The 14,820-nt window shown below is 44.4% G+C and overlaps 1 pseudogene across 1 annotated transcript; it reads right to left on the bottom strand.

The window, feature by feature from the left end:
- Positions 1 to 8,084: 8,084 nt before the first annotated feature.
- LOC308647717 (olfactory receptor 2T8-like) lies at positions 8,085 to 8,870 on the bottom strand (annotated as a pseudogene). Its single transcript has one exon. The product of its transcript is annotated as an olfactory receptor 2T8-like (transcript).
- Between the last annotated feature and the right edge of the window lie 5,950 nt (positions 8,871 to 14,820).

Here is a 14,820-nt window from a genome sequence, read left to right as displayed (position 1 = left end):
ATATATATATATATATATATATATATATATATATATATAATTATAGAATGTTCTACATTTTGAAATAGGAATTTATTCCAGGAACATATTAATGGAAACAAAACTCACTAACTCGGGCAAGTGAAATCTGGGAAGGGAAAATCTACTGCCTCTCATGACAGTTGGCTGCTCTTAAAGTTTCTATTAAATTGTAATTGGGGGAATCTTCAACCAAAACCAAGGATAATTCTAGTACCTTTTACTCAAAATGCTTAGCACTCAACATTTCATGAGATAGAAATTTAAAGTAGTATGTTATAAAGAAAACTGAATTAATTAGCTGCCTCTAGTTTTGCCCATATACATACAGTTTTATCCTAATGCAGACATTTCTTCTGGAACTCACTTTTAAGTACACACCACTCTGCTCCATCACATTCCCTCACTCCTCCTAAGTCCTGGTCTACAGGTCTTCCTCTGGCGTCCTCTGAAAGTTTGGGTGGTGAATCTTACCTACCTGCCTCCCTTCCATTCCTGGCTGCTTTCTGCAGCACACACCCTCCACCCAGCACTCTCAGAGGCTTCAGCATCTTCAGTTCTCCAAATTCAGTGGTAAAGTCCCTCTCTATGTGGACCTCATGCTCTCAGCAAACAGATCAGTCCCCCAGAACCAGGCAGGCCTGGGAGGATGGATGCCCAGTGCACTGGTGAAACATTGAGGTGGGTGTGTGCTCTGCTCCAGGCTCACCCCGGAGCCCCGAGTCCCACACGTGCACTTGCAGGGCTGCCTCCACCTCCCTGGACCAGGTAAACACCACAGGCAGCATTTCTCACTTAGCCTCCTCTACTCACTGGGGCATCAGTCACCCTCACCCCAATGGCCCTGAGCCCTGGCTTGTGCAAAGAGACACGTCCAAGGGAGTGGCTGAGGGCACCAGAGCTGCCTGGACTTGGCACTCCTTCAGATGGGATGGATTTGGCAAGCACACTGCACAAGAGTCACTTGGAACCAGCAAGCAGAAGCACAGGAGGCAGGTCCTCACTGGGAGCCCTGTGGCAAGTGGCCTCAGGGAGAAAACAGTGGTGTTTTCATAGGGCAGCAGAAGGAGCCAGGTCCGCAGGGCATGGCCTGGCCAGGAGGTGGCGGGAGCAGGCATAAGTATCATGGTGACAGTGGTGGACACCTAGGGCAGCCCTGGCACTCCAGGGGGAGCAATGGCGAGGCTGTTTTCCTGAGCCTCTGCACCCTGCTTTGTTTCCTCAGTATGATTTATTCCTGCTCTGCTTAGAGTCCTCTGCAGCTTCCACCACCTGATTAGGAACAACTACTGAGCCTCAATCAAGAGAAGGAAAGGTGGTGAAGATGGGAACCAGATCAAGACAAGATTAGCAGAAGAGGAGAAAAGAAACACAACAGTAATCACTGTAGGTGGTATTTTAAACCACAGTCTTGGGAGGGTTTTTGAATTCTCTAGCTTTGTCTTTCAAGGTCACACAAATATGTGTGAAAGATAGGTCTATTAAAAATGCAGAGCCAAATTTATTTTCTTTACAAATTCAACAATTTGTTTAAAGGTGTCAAATTCATTCCTTATTAATTATTCTGAGTATGTAATCATTTGTTAAACAAAGACTGTTCCAAAACACCCAAGTCCCAATTTTAAAAAGGTCTTAGATTTTCAGTGGAATCTTTCCTCCAATGGAAGACCAGTAGTTTGTAAGAAATCATAATTAAAAGAAATAAAGTTACAGTTTCTAGCAAAACAGAGGAGTTGGAAGAGAAATCTCTTTCTCTCTCTCTCTCTCTCTCTCTCTCTCTCTCTCTCTCTGACACACACACACACACACACACACACAGACACACACCAATTAAATTGGGCAATGAATTATAAGATATGTTAGAAAATTCATAACACATGACTCTTATTTCTAAAACTCTCAACAATGTTCTGAGTGCCCTATACTTTCTGTTGTGGAATCAATGGCTGTGTTTGGTTTTGAAGTATCCACAGACTCCTTTTCCAAAACTGAAATAGTTCAAAAGACAAAAAGGAACATAAGCACATAGACAATTTGCTAATGGCAAGTCCTCAAGGCCCATTCGTCATCAGGAAAATTCAAATGAAAAGCCAAGTGCTCACAAGAATTGGCCAAAATGAAAAAGTTTCCAAAATACTGGGAACATTTGGGATCCGTGTTCATTGCTGGCTGAAGTCCATAGACACTCTGAAAAGCGGTTGAGTAAGTCACCGCCATCCCAAGAGGAACAGAGGCACTTGACACATAGAGAGGCTGGAGACAGCTCAGTCATGGTGTTTCGCACTGCACACTGTGTAGATGCCGCTCTGCTAAGCGATGGGCCGAGGAACGCGAAGGCACCAGCCAGGGAGGACCACTGGCAGGAAAACAGCAGACACCACTGGCAGGAAAACAGCAGACACACCGACAGTGCGGAGTGGGGTCTGACCAGCATCCTGACCTTGGAGGGAAACACCCAGGCACAGACAGCACTGCAGCCACTTGGCCTCTAGACACAGTCGCAGAGCGGCCGCGCCCAGGGCCAGGGTAACCGCGCAGCGGCTCAGCCTCGTGGGACCGGCAGGGGGCGCCGTCCTGCGACGCTGCAGCTCCATATGCGCTGGCAGGGGGCTCCTGTCTCAGGTGCTCAAACTCCAAGCTTCCTTTAGTTTCCAAGCCTCCATTAGCATGAGGGTTGGGCGAGGCTCTGCTGTCAGGAGGAGGCGCTTTACAGGTTCTGCAGTTGGCTGTGGCTGGGGGAGGGAGGACACTAAGGAAGAGCCCCAGCATCTGATGCTGTCAGGGCAGTGAAGGGTGCTGTTCAGGCCCATGTCTCCTCCAGGATGGCACAGCCTCCCTGCCTCGTTCCCTTGCTGAGGCCCAGGTCCTGTCCCAAGGGGTGTTCTGCCTTCCTGACTCAGTGGGCCATATTGCTTGAGGTGGGTGTGAGCTGTGAGTGCAGAGACTTGTGGAAACCTCTGAAGAGGATGCCTGCAGTCTAAACACCTAACTGTGGAAATCATACACTGACCGGCAGCAAAGAAACTCAATCCTCAAAATCACTAGACACTTAGTTCATTATTTAAAAAAAGAAAACCACTGTGGTGCATGACATAGAAATGTTACTGACATTTTAACTGACAGAGTTTTAACAATCCACAGTTTGACCTGCTGAAGACAGCTCAGTAAACAAACTCAAAGTGTGGACCTTCACGCATGATCCAGAGTAAAGCAGAAAAAATATAATTATATGTATATCTATGTATATATGAAACTTTAATACCTTTTCCCTAAGAAATACTAAAGTCTTTGTGCAGGCCTTCCTGTTTGGGCAAGTAGATGACCTTTTAGTCATTATTTGCATGGGCTTGCTTTTCCAGCGAGAAGGTACTCTGAACAAGGTAGAGGAGAGTGTGGCTGCAGAGTAACTAATCAAGACCTCCAGGGAGCAAGCAGGAAGCAGGTCTGATTTTAGTGTGCAGTTACCATGTATATATACTCAGGCAGTAGCTAAGCAGATTACAGGCAGCCGCCAATGCAATTTCTGCTAACTGTACTTGCGCGACCAATGGAGGAGTGGGCCATGGAGCAAGCACAGGGACTGCAGCACTGGCCTCTCAACCAGGGCTGTGCTTATGGAGTAAGTGGTTTGTTGCTCACATGCCTAGCACAGGGGAGTGACCTGCCACTCAGAAGCCCTTTACATATGCCATGTATGCAGTACCCCAGGCAATTGTCCCCACATCTCCCCCACTGACTGTGCTTCAAGAACTTCAGCCAGCATTGCTGTTTTTTGTTTGGTGACCGTTACATGGTTACATAAGCCTCACAACACAGGAAAAAATTATCACTATTATAACCAGTAGGGCCAGGGTAATAGCATTATAAAGATTAGTTAATTTGCCTATCAGATTTTTCCAATGTTCAGTCAATTCCTGGAAGAAAGAGGAGGTTATCAAGATAGACATCTTTGTCTCATTGATTTTGACAATTGCCTTAGTAAGGTTATGCATAGTCATAACAGTTAGCATCCTTAATATACTGAGTTCTCTTAATATACTGAGAAAAATTGGAGAAGCCTAAGGTTACATTTTCAATACAGCGTATTGGGTTACACAAATGCTATGACACTCAGGGTCACAAATGAGCCTCTGCAACATAAACAGAATATCTAGTTGTTCCTGGTGAGGGTTAGATCTTGCTGATGACTAAAATAGTGGCTCAGGACAGTTTAGTTAAGTCACTTTGAATGGCAAAGGCTTCTGCCATGGCAGTGGACACATTGTTCACAGTCTGAGCAGTCTGGATACTCTGAGTGAGGGAAGCAGTGACAGTGGCTGTGGCTGTGATGGCAGCTACCAGGGCAGTAATTCCAGTGATGATGAGGCTAATTGCACGCCTTGTCTGGTGCAGGATCTCATTCAGAAGGTTCTTCATCTCCATGCCCCATAGACTCCACTCTGGACAAGGTCACTGGAAGCCAGATTGCTGGGGGCACTCTGAGGATAAATATAGGTTTAGCTTTCACAGCTGGGGTTAGACAATTTGTGAGCCAGCAGGATGTATTGACTCACAAGGGATCTCTGTATGCGTGATGTTTATGCCATCAGTATCATTGATTATTAGCATGGCAAAGGGTGGTGTCACACAAGCTTGTGCATCGTGGGTATGGGTATAATTTGGCACAAAGGCAAGTCCATGGTCAGGGTCTGGACTCAGTATAGACCCATTCATCCAGCCGGCTGTTGCAGCTAGTAATATTGGCGTGATGTCCATTATGCCATACTGATTTGCTGCCTACTGGTTGGTAATGGCTTGTCCCGTGAGCAGTTACTGCAGTGGCCCATATGGTATTGGGGCACATCAGTTACATTCCAGGGAGCTGTGCCCACCCAGGTGCATAGATGTTGTTCTTCCCCAGAGAAATTCCTCTTATCAAAGAGATAAGGTGTGGCAGTGACACATTGATTCCATGGGATGCTATCATTATCTGAGGGGTACTTTCTAAAAGCATTGTTGAGCATGTTGGCAGCAAGGGTTTCTTGCATTTGCCATGGGGGAGTCTATTACTATAGGTAGCATTAACTATAACTCTAAGGTCAGTGAGAGACAGCCCAACATATGGCTTATTATAGCTGTCTACAGTTGTTTCTCTGGCAAGAGCAAAACAGAGGGGACTGTCCTGATTGTAGGTCTCATTATTATCAACTATGGAGAAATAAATAGGTGGGATAGGTATGGAAATGCTGGTATTTCAGGTACAGTTACCCAATGGATAACTCAGGATCAGTAAGGTTGGACTTATTGAAAAAGAGCTTGAATAGGGCTCTTCCCAATTGACTAAATATAAAGGTGGTGGCCTAGTGACCAAAGTTCAGTTTACCTCATGGGAGGCTTCACTGTTAGCAGTGAGCATTGCACACACTAGGACCATTATCATAGGCCTAGAGATGAGATTGTCACCAGGCAAAGGGGCCCACCTGGTGGCTTGGTCAACAGACCTTTATCACCCCAGGTTACTTTACATGAGGTCTGTTTGCATTGTTGAGTCCTTTGCTTGTGAGGTTTCTCCTCCAGAGTTAGTTTCTTCATCTTCTTGGTGGTTCTGGGGGTCCAGGGCTTGACTTTATGGCAGGCACTCAGATGGGGTGAGGCTCCTCTTAAGCTACGCAAACCCTCTACCCATGGTTAGGAAGGGCCCCAGATCATCCCATTCATTTGTTATAGGATCCTTCCAGGAGATCAGAGGGAGATAGGAGGGCCCCCAAAAGGGGGCCCAATGCTTATGGGCTGCTGTTTCCATAGGAGACTCTGACATTGAAAGAAAAATTAAAGCAAATAAGTTTTTGTTCAAGGCATCAAGAGGGGACTTGGTATAGTTTCACCCTCTGTTTTGTCTCATGGTCTTTAATTCCTTGTGTATTCTTTCTATGATGCCTTGAGTCTAAGGGTTGTAGGGGATCCCAGTTAAGTTCTGTATATGCCAATCATTGCAAACTTCCTGAAATATCTTGCTAGTATAGATTGGCCCATTGTCAGTTTTAATAGACATGGGAACGTTTGTATTTCTAAAACATTTAAGTAGATGGGACATGGCCTTTTTGTGGTTTCTCCTATGGGGCTGTGGCCATTACACAGCCTGGATAGATATCAATAATTACATGAATATATTTTAAATTTCCAAAAGATGCACAATGAGTGACATCTACTTGCCATAAAGCATTGGATTGTAACTCGGGGATTTACTCCAGCAGGTTGTACAGGGCCACTGGGCAGAAAAGGTGCACATTTTTTGCAGTCTCTGACTAGCTGTCTGCAAGCCTCCTTAGTCCTGCTTTTATGAAACTGTCATGGCTGAGGGCTGCAGAGACGCTTGAGCTGCTTGTGTCCCTATATCCTGGGAGCCAAAATCCACTCATCCAGTGTGCCATTGCATACTGGCGCCACTGCTGCTCTGTGTTCCTTATTTAGTCCATCCCAGATCAACTCCTTGGCTAAAGCCACCCTGGCTCCTTCATGAGACACCTTCCCTTCTTCCGCCTTGTTTACCCTGTCAGTAAACTGTGGCAAGTCCTCAGTGGCCTTCTGCCTTAAGCCCTGTATGGAAACTGTCCCTCCCCCAGCTGGCAGCTTCCTCCAGGCTCTCAGAGCACAGAGCCACACCTGATGGAAATAATTTGGTGGGCCTGTGGTTTGTACCACAGGGGAACTGTAGATTCCTTCTCCCTGCAAGCAGTCAGCTGGGAGGCTAACATTTGTGGTGTGGTTAGGATCCTACCCCTCCCCCCCCACCCCCGCTGTTCACATTCATCACAGGAGAATGCCTTCCACTTCAAAAATGTTGCAGGCTCAAGAGCTGCTCTGGCTAGGTCTCTCCAGTCCTGAGGGAAATTTAGTTCAAGACTGAGGGATTTCAGCATTTGCTCTGCAAGGTGCTCTGGTGTGGGGACCATGTTGACTGGGAAGGCTTGTACTCCCTCACCCCACTTCTCATCTCTTATCCTACATAGACCTTCAAAAGGATCTCTGCCTCCTGGAATGGGTTTCTGGGAGACCATGGCATGGGCCTGTCCAGTGGCCTGGTCATTTCTAAGCTGTCATAGTCCCTTGCTGGCTTTGGCATTGCCTCATAAGGAGGCAGGTGCCATTGACTCAGGGAAGGATGTCACCTTTGCCTGTCAGTAGAAGGCACACCTGCACTACTTGTGGTCACCTCTTCCTGCACCATGAAGGCTAGAGGTACCATTTCCTGCCTCTCTCCCTTCTGCACCTGCTGAGGTTGCTTGTTTTGAGGTAGATGGTTTCCCCAACTTTGTCCACCATCTGTCTCTCCAGCCTCATCTTCCCTCAGGGCCATCATTATCTGACAAGAGTCTGTTGCAGGGCCCCCTAAACTTTGCTGAATTGTTGTCACAATAGAAAAAATGTAGTGATAAATTATACCCTGTCTCAGTTCAGCTTGCTGCTCATTTGACATTATCTTGTCCCATATCCTAGGATCAAAATCATCAGCAGTATTGATCCCTGGGTTAGTGTTTTTTATTATTATTACATCTCAGAACTTCTGGGCTTCTCTCTTCTTCAGGGTTAAACCTCTAGTATCTAAGAGAGTGTGCAGCACTTGCAGCTGCGAGTCAGTAGGTTCCCCTTCCACACCCTGGCTTATAGGCTTATCTCAGAAGCCTGCTCAGGTGCCAGGTGTGTAGGCTTTCTTTTGTCCAGCAAGGAGGTCCATGGAACAGAGTAGAGGGGAGTGTGGCTGCAGAGTTGCTAATCAAGACTTACAGAGACCAAGCAAGAAACAGGTCTGATTTTAATGTGCAGTTACCATGTACAAATGCTCAGGCAGTAGCTAAGCAGATTACAGGCAGCCACTAATGCAATTGCTGCTGTCTTTGTAGCGACCAAATCAGAGTGGGTTGTGGAGCAAGCACAGGTACTTCAACACATGGCCTCACGCCCAGGGCTGTGCCTATGAGGTAAGTGGCCTGCTGCTCACATGCCTAGCACAGGGGAGCAGCCTGCCACTTAGACACCCTTAATGTATTCCATGTATGCAGTACTCCATTCACTTGTCCCTCAATTATTCAAGGCCACACACTGGCCACACACTTTATCAGGGCCCCCTTGACCTTGCTGTTCCTCAGGCTATAGATGAGGGGGTTCAGCATAAGGGTGAGGATGCTATAGAAGGCTGACACCACCTTATCGTGGTGAGCTGAACTGTAGGATTTGGGTCTCCTGTAAATAAAAGTGGCAGCCCCATAAAAGAAACCCACCACAGCCATGTGAAGAGCAGGTGGCAAAGGCCTTCTTGCGGGCTTCAGGGGAGTGCATGTAAAGAACAGCAGCCAGGATGAGATTGTAGGAGGTCAGGATGAGGCAGAAGGGCACCAGGAGCATCAACACACAGCAGAAGTACATGACATCCTCAAAGACAGACGTGTCAGCACCAGCGTGGGGGCCTCACAGAAGAAATGGTCTATCTCTCGCTTGCTGCAAAACGGGAAGCTCAGGGCAACAACTGCCTGTATCAGCCTGTCAGCTGCTCCTAGGAACCAGGACCCCATGGTCATCCTCAGACACAGTGGCCAGCTCAAGAGAATGGGGTAGCGAAGAGGGTGGCATACAGCCACATAGCGGTCATAGGACATGGCTGCTAAGAGGAAGCACTCCCCACCACCCAGAGTGAGAAGGAAGAAGATCTGGAAGCCACAGCCAGCAGGGGAGATGGACTTGTTTCCAGTCAAGTAGTCAGCAGCCATTTTGGGCACAGTGGTGGAAACCAGCATGGCGACCATGAGGGACAGTTGGCTCAGGAGGAAGTACATGGGCATGTGGAGCCGGAGGTCTCACTGAATCAGAAGAATCATGAGGGCATGTCCACTAGGGAGGTGAGAGCCAATGTCAAAAGCATCCCAAAGAGAAAATGTTGGGCTCTGGAGTGGCCCAAAAGTCCTGGGAAGATGAAGGTGGAGCTAGTGTTCATGTTCACACCTGCCATGATTTCAAACAGAAGAGGCACCAGCAGTTCACTTTTTGCAGGACAGGTTGACTAAAATTTTAGACTCTTGAGGGAAAGATTAGCAGTCTTAATGTAAAAGTTTGGTGAGAGGGATAAAAATGAAGAAAGAAAACAGTTAAGGTGTTGCTTAAATCTTGTGATTCCTCATGGGATATTGATGGTTGAAAGGAAAGGATGCACATTTGCATTCTAGTATCTTTGGATGGAAAATATATGTCACAATTCACAATCATCAGGAGGAAACTTTGTGGAAACAGAATAAAATAGAGCTGAAAGTTGAAAGCCTCCAACTTCCTGCACCACAGTAAAGACAGAAAGACACACATTCTGGCCGTGCTGCTTCTGCTCCTGTCAGTGCCTTGAGCCAACTATCACTTTTGAGCAGCTGCTGGCCCTGTGATGACACAGAGGCTTCTCTGGTTAAACCCACCCCCTGCTTTTTTTCCCTTGCAAAGCTTTCACATATTGAGAATTAAGTGGTGGCTACAGATGATTTCATAGTCATGGTCAATAAGCAAGGACAGCCACAGAAAACCAACCAGATGCCCCAGGAGACCACACTGAAGTGGGACACAAGTGTCAATGCATATGACATAGCAATGCTACATTCATTACTCCATGGCAGGAACTTCTGAGGCTGATGGGGCCCACACATGATATGGGACATTCCACAATGAGGAAACACTAGATGGGTATAAAAATATAGCCTTTATGACTTCATCTTAGATCCCATTCAATTTATTAATCATCCCAGGAAGTGTTGGCATTGTAGCATTTTAAGAATTTAGTACAAAACAAGAAACTTCTGGGGAAAGGCGGGAAAATACATAAATGAACAAATAAATCCATATTATTACAGGTGATAAAAAACAAATACAAATTAAAAGTGGATGATAGGTGAAAAGAACAGAAACAGTGCTCACTTCTGAGGTGCCATCTTGAATGGCCTGGTTGACTGAGGCCTGGGTGCAGGACCTGATGTCTGAGAAGAGCTCTAGAGGAGAGAGGTGAGCCATGCAAGGGGGTGGGGACATTAATCAGTTTGGTGCTCAGAGGAGGAATTCTTCTCCTGCAAAGGACAAAGCAGGCCCTAGATGGTGGAGCTGGAGAGCTGGCATGAGGCAAAGGGAGCACAGCTGGGGAGGAGAGCACAGAGATTCCTGGGACAAAATCTCAGAGCGTGTGAATCCCTCTGAGAAGCACTGGATTTTATGAGTGAGGTGGAATTGTGGCCATTGGGTAGAAGCTCAAAATAAACACAATAAATATTGCCTGCAAAATATCAGGATAATTTGTCCACAGATGTTTGAGATTTTAAAGATGAACACGCTCTTCAAGTTTTCTGACACTTAGTTTACATTAATATGGACAAAAAAACAGAATATGAATTAGTTATATTTGATTGTGAATAGTTGTGTCTGCCTTGAAAAAAATAGTTGCATTTATTGTTTTTTAGGTATAAAAATGTTGAACTCAATAACATGGTGATATCTGGCAATTAAAGACTGTGCCACGTATGATTTATGTAGAAAAATAGGGCCTGAAATTAAAATGGAATGAAAATAAATTGGGACAATAATATCAAATATTGTTAAGCATCTCTTTATGTTATCACTGATAATGTAGAGTTCTAATAATATGTGCTAAAGATGTTTCATCACTTAAAGGAAATAACTCTCTGGTAGAGCTGATTACAGGGGTACATTTAAACAAGGATGGAATGAAAAGAGCTCTTAAACACCTAATGGGTCCGTCAATAGGCCCACTGTTCCTGGACATGGTCCCTCCTCTCCCTGCTGGAGGCCATGCCTTCAAGAGCAAATCTACATTCCAAGCCAGTCACCATCACCATTGCTTATGTGGCATAAATGGGTGGGAGGGGAGCTACATCAACATGCTCAGCAGTGCCAGAGGAGCAGCACTGCTTTAATTCAGTAATGTTGAATTTGTATAAACAATTCCCTCTACAAAAAACCTGGAAACTCAAACACCTAATAATTTCAGGTGAAGGTTTTCTGCTCACTGTGAGGCACATCTAATTTAGTAGATTTGTTGGAGTCCAGCTCCGGCAGGAAGACTGAGGAGACGAATGGATGGTGAGGAGGCCGTGAAAGGTGGCCAAGAAACAACACGAACATGAAGTGAAGGTGCTGAATCCCTATCTTTACTTGTGAGGTTAATCATATATACTTTTCATTTTGGCAGGCTCACAGTATTTTGTGGTTACAAAACAGGAATCATTATTGAAAGAAACAAAATATCATGTAGCTACAATTAGATAAGAAGAATATATCTTGGCTTATGCATAAGCAAGCATTTTTACTTTCAGTTCACATTTTGCTTTGAGCTGTTTCTGCTTAGTTAGCTTTTAATAATAGTTAGAAATGTCCTAGACTATTGGCCTATACCTTGACTATTCTATCTTGACTTACTGACTAGAACTGGCGCTGCGATTATGGCATGTGGTTAACTTGAAAAGAGAGGCTACTAATTTTAATCAAACAAGAGTAAGAACACCAAACCATTGTGCACAGGAACAAGAACAAGTTGCCCAGTACCAAGCACTAATCCGTCTTCTTAATATTAATTTTTCTTCACTAGATTTTAATTTAATTTCTCAAAAACTTCCTTGACTGTTTTCCTATAGGGGATTTCTCATTAAACATTAACAATTTACATTCCACAGCTGAATCAATGCATTTAGAGCAAACAGATTTATTCTTTGGAAGTGGTTGCATTAATTGGGAAAGTCATGTTTTTTCCTTCATACTTAATGGTCATATGAGAAGTCCCAACTCTACTTCTTAACAGGAATACAAAAACAAACCAGCCCATTCTCAGAAACATACTGTGCTCCTCCAGAGGATGGATGCCTAGCACCATCCACCTCAGTAGGGCCTTGCCTTTGTCTGAGTCGGGGGAGGGGGGGCGAAGCATAGATTGATAATATAATGATTTCACTTCTACAACTTTTTCTATTTTATAGAGTTACAATTTCTTTTTGAATGTGGGTGTTTTTCTTTTAAAAACTGAGAGCCACATTCCTAATTCTATATATACAATTCATAGTATTTTATAAGATTGTACTCAAGAAACTGTTAAAATAACATTGAAAATTGTCTTCACAGATGTACATCTGGTCTAACTGGAATGCATGCTAAACTCTTTTCTGTAAACATCATCAAGAGGAATGGGATCACTGCTAGTGGCCAGACATTACCTGCAGTGGACCTGGAGCTGGGAGGTGGGTGTGTCACTCGCAGATCTCCATGGTGCCCAGTGCAGGACATGCCCCATCCATGTCCTGGTGCGTGTGAGTGCGCCTCACCTCTGCTCCACAGGAACTTTCCTTCTGCTTAAACTGCTGCAAACTCACTGGCCCCTAGGAAGGCTGTGCCCCAACCACAGCAGACAAGCAAATGAGGAGCAAGAGGAAGGCTCCCAAAGCTTCTGCTTCCACAAGAACCCTACCTTCTGTCACTCACTTTTCTTTTGCAAGCACAAGTCCTGAAGTGACCCTGACATCAAAGAGGAAGAAAAAGGTTTACTGCTCATGGTGCATCAAGGGAAATCTTTCTCTTGTCTCCAGAGATAGTGATCACACCTCCTCAGTCATATAGGAAGACAGCACATGTGGATAAATCTGTACCTTCCATTCTGTGTTTTGGTACAAGTGCACATTTGACACAATGTGAAAAGACAAACACAATGTCTTACTGTCAGAATTTGGACTCACTTCTCTCCCACAACTGCATAGTTACCTGGTCATACACTCAAGCTGATTCCCTGTGTTGTACATCATTCCCCTTGGAGTAGTGAAAGGGTAGTTTCTGCTCATAGCATGTGACTTCCTGATTTAGGGTCCACGTCAAGCAGAACACTGCTCACAGAGTAGGCTAGGAACAGCAGAGCTCCTACCTCACTCACGTGGCATTCACCAGTAAACACAGGTGCCAAGTCAAGGGCCAGGGAAAGACAGGGCCTTCATGAGCCTCAGAAACACAACTAGATGAACAAAGCCCAGTGAACAGAGAAGTCTGAATTCACAATCAAAACACCAACAACACAACTGGGCATGTACCCTGGTTCTCCTTAGTTCAAAGTTTGAAAAGTGAATCTAATAAAAATAACCATTATTTGTTCAAAAGTATTCAAGATACAAGGTTATAGATCATACCAACTTACCTTGTAAATATGAGGAGGGAGTGGAGTTAAAATGGAGTGTATTCATAATTATGTATTTATATTTGTGGGGCTGGTGACAGAGTGCAGGTCCTTATGCATCCTAGACAAGTGCTGTGCAACTGAGAGACACTTGTCTTGATTTAGTTTTTTTTTCTTTTTCTTTTTGAAGGTAATCAAAGTAATCATTTGATAAATATAACCTGATATTACTGTAAAGTAGTCTCTACAGAGTTTGTGGTAATCACTAAGCAAACAACCTGATGCAATGAAAATCAAAAGCAAAGATTCAAAACATAACAATAGATGAAATTGCTTAACTACATGGAATTCAGTAAGAAAAAAAAAGAACTAACATACAGCAAAAATAGAAAAAAAAACAAGGAAAAGTAATAAGTTCTTACCTATTAATAATTACATCATTTGAACATAAAATGAATAAATTGAACATACAATTAATAAATTCTTTAATTCTAAAATGTTAAGCACCTGAATAGTTAAAAACACCAAAGAGCAACCTCATGTGCTTCCAAGAGACCCCTCACATGTGAGAACACACAGAGGAAACTCCAGGAAAGAAGAGGATATTCCATGAATGGAAGCCAAAAAGAGCAGCCAGCTAGGCTTGAATTCAAATAAAATGACTGACACTGAAAGAAAGAAGAGTTGAAGTCACCATCTTTATACAGGAGATGATTCAGCAGGAGAATAAAACATACCCAATATATAAAGCAACACTGTTCGATGTGAGGACAGAGACAGCAGTGTAATAATGACAGGCACCTTCAACACCTGCCTTCAGCAATGGGAACCTCAACCAGACAGAAATCCCACAGAGCAGCCCTGGGTTTAACTGCACCTGAACCCAAGTGGATGCAGTGGGCAGGCAAGAACATGGCCCCCAACATGTTCTTATCCAAAGACTCGACTCTGGCATCTACCCAAAGAGATGGTGTTAGACCAGAACACAAAGAAAAGACCACTGACTCCAATTAAAATCAAATTAAAGCAAGCTTATTATTTCAACCAGCTGGGCTGCCTCTCCCAACAAAAACCACAGGAACAAGACAGCACTGCATCTTTCTTGCAGCCCAGCTTTATAGCCCAGAAAGTTACACAAAGGGCGGTCACAGATAACAAAACTCTGAGGAGCATAACACTAATGCTAGTTTACATTTTTGCTGGCCCCGACATCAGAATTTATGAAGGTCATTACAGCCTCAGTGAGGGTCCTTATCTTGGCCAGGGAAGGCCAAGATTTATGAAGCATCATTAAAGTTTAGAGAGGGCTACTATCTGGTCAGAGAGAGCCAGGCATGGGTGAGTTCAAGGCAAGGGCAGGAATTCCAAGCAAGATCAGAATTTTCAGTAATTTATAGTAAAGCCAAAATTAGATTTTCATGTCTTTGTGGCGAGATGGCTCCCAATTTTAAGAGGGAATCAGACTGGGCCTATCACAATAAAAATTTTAACTGATTCACCAAACACTGCACAGAAATACCTTAAAAGGTAAAATGGCAAAGTGAAAACAAAATAAATTGAAAAAACACAAAATCAGCAGTTCAATAAAGCAAATAAACTAGTAACTTGTAATGACAGCATGAATCCTGTTGGAA

This window comes from Spermophilus citellus, assembly GCF_964194105.1.
Source record: "Spermophilus citellus genome assembly, chromosome: 1".
Taxonomy (NCBI): Eukaryota; Metazoa; Chordata; class Mammalia; order Rodentia; family Sciuridae; genus Spermophilus; species Spermophilus citellus.
Note: the sequence above shows the minus strand (reverse complement) of the source record. Positions and strands in the feature narration are given on the sequence as shown.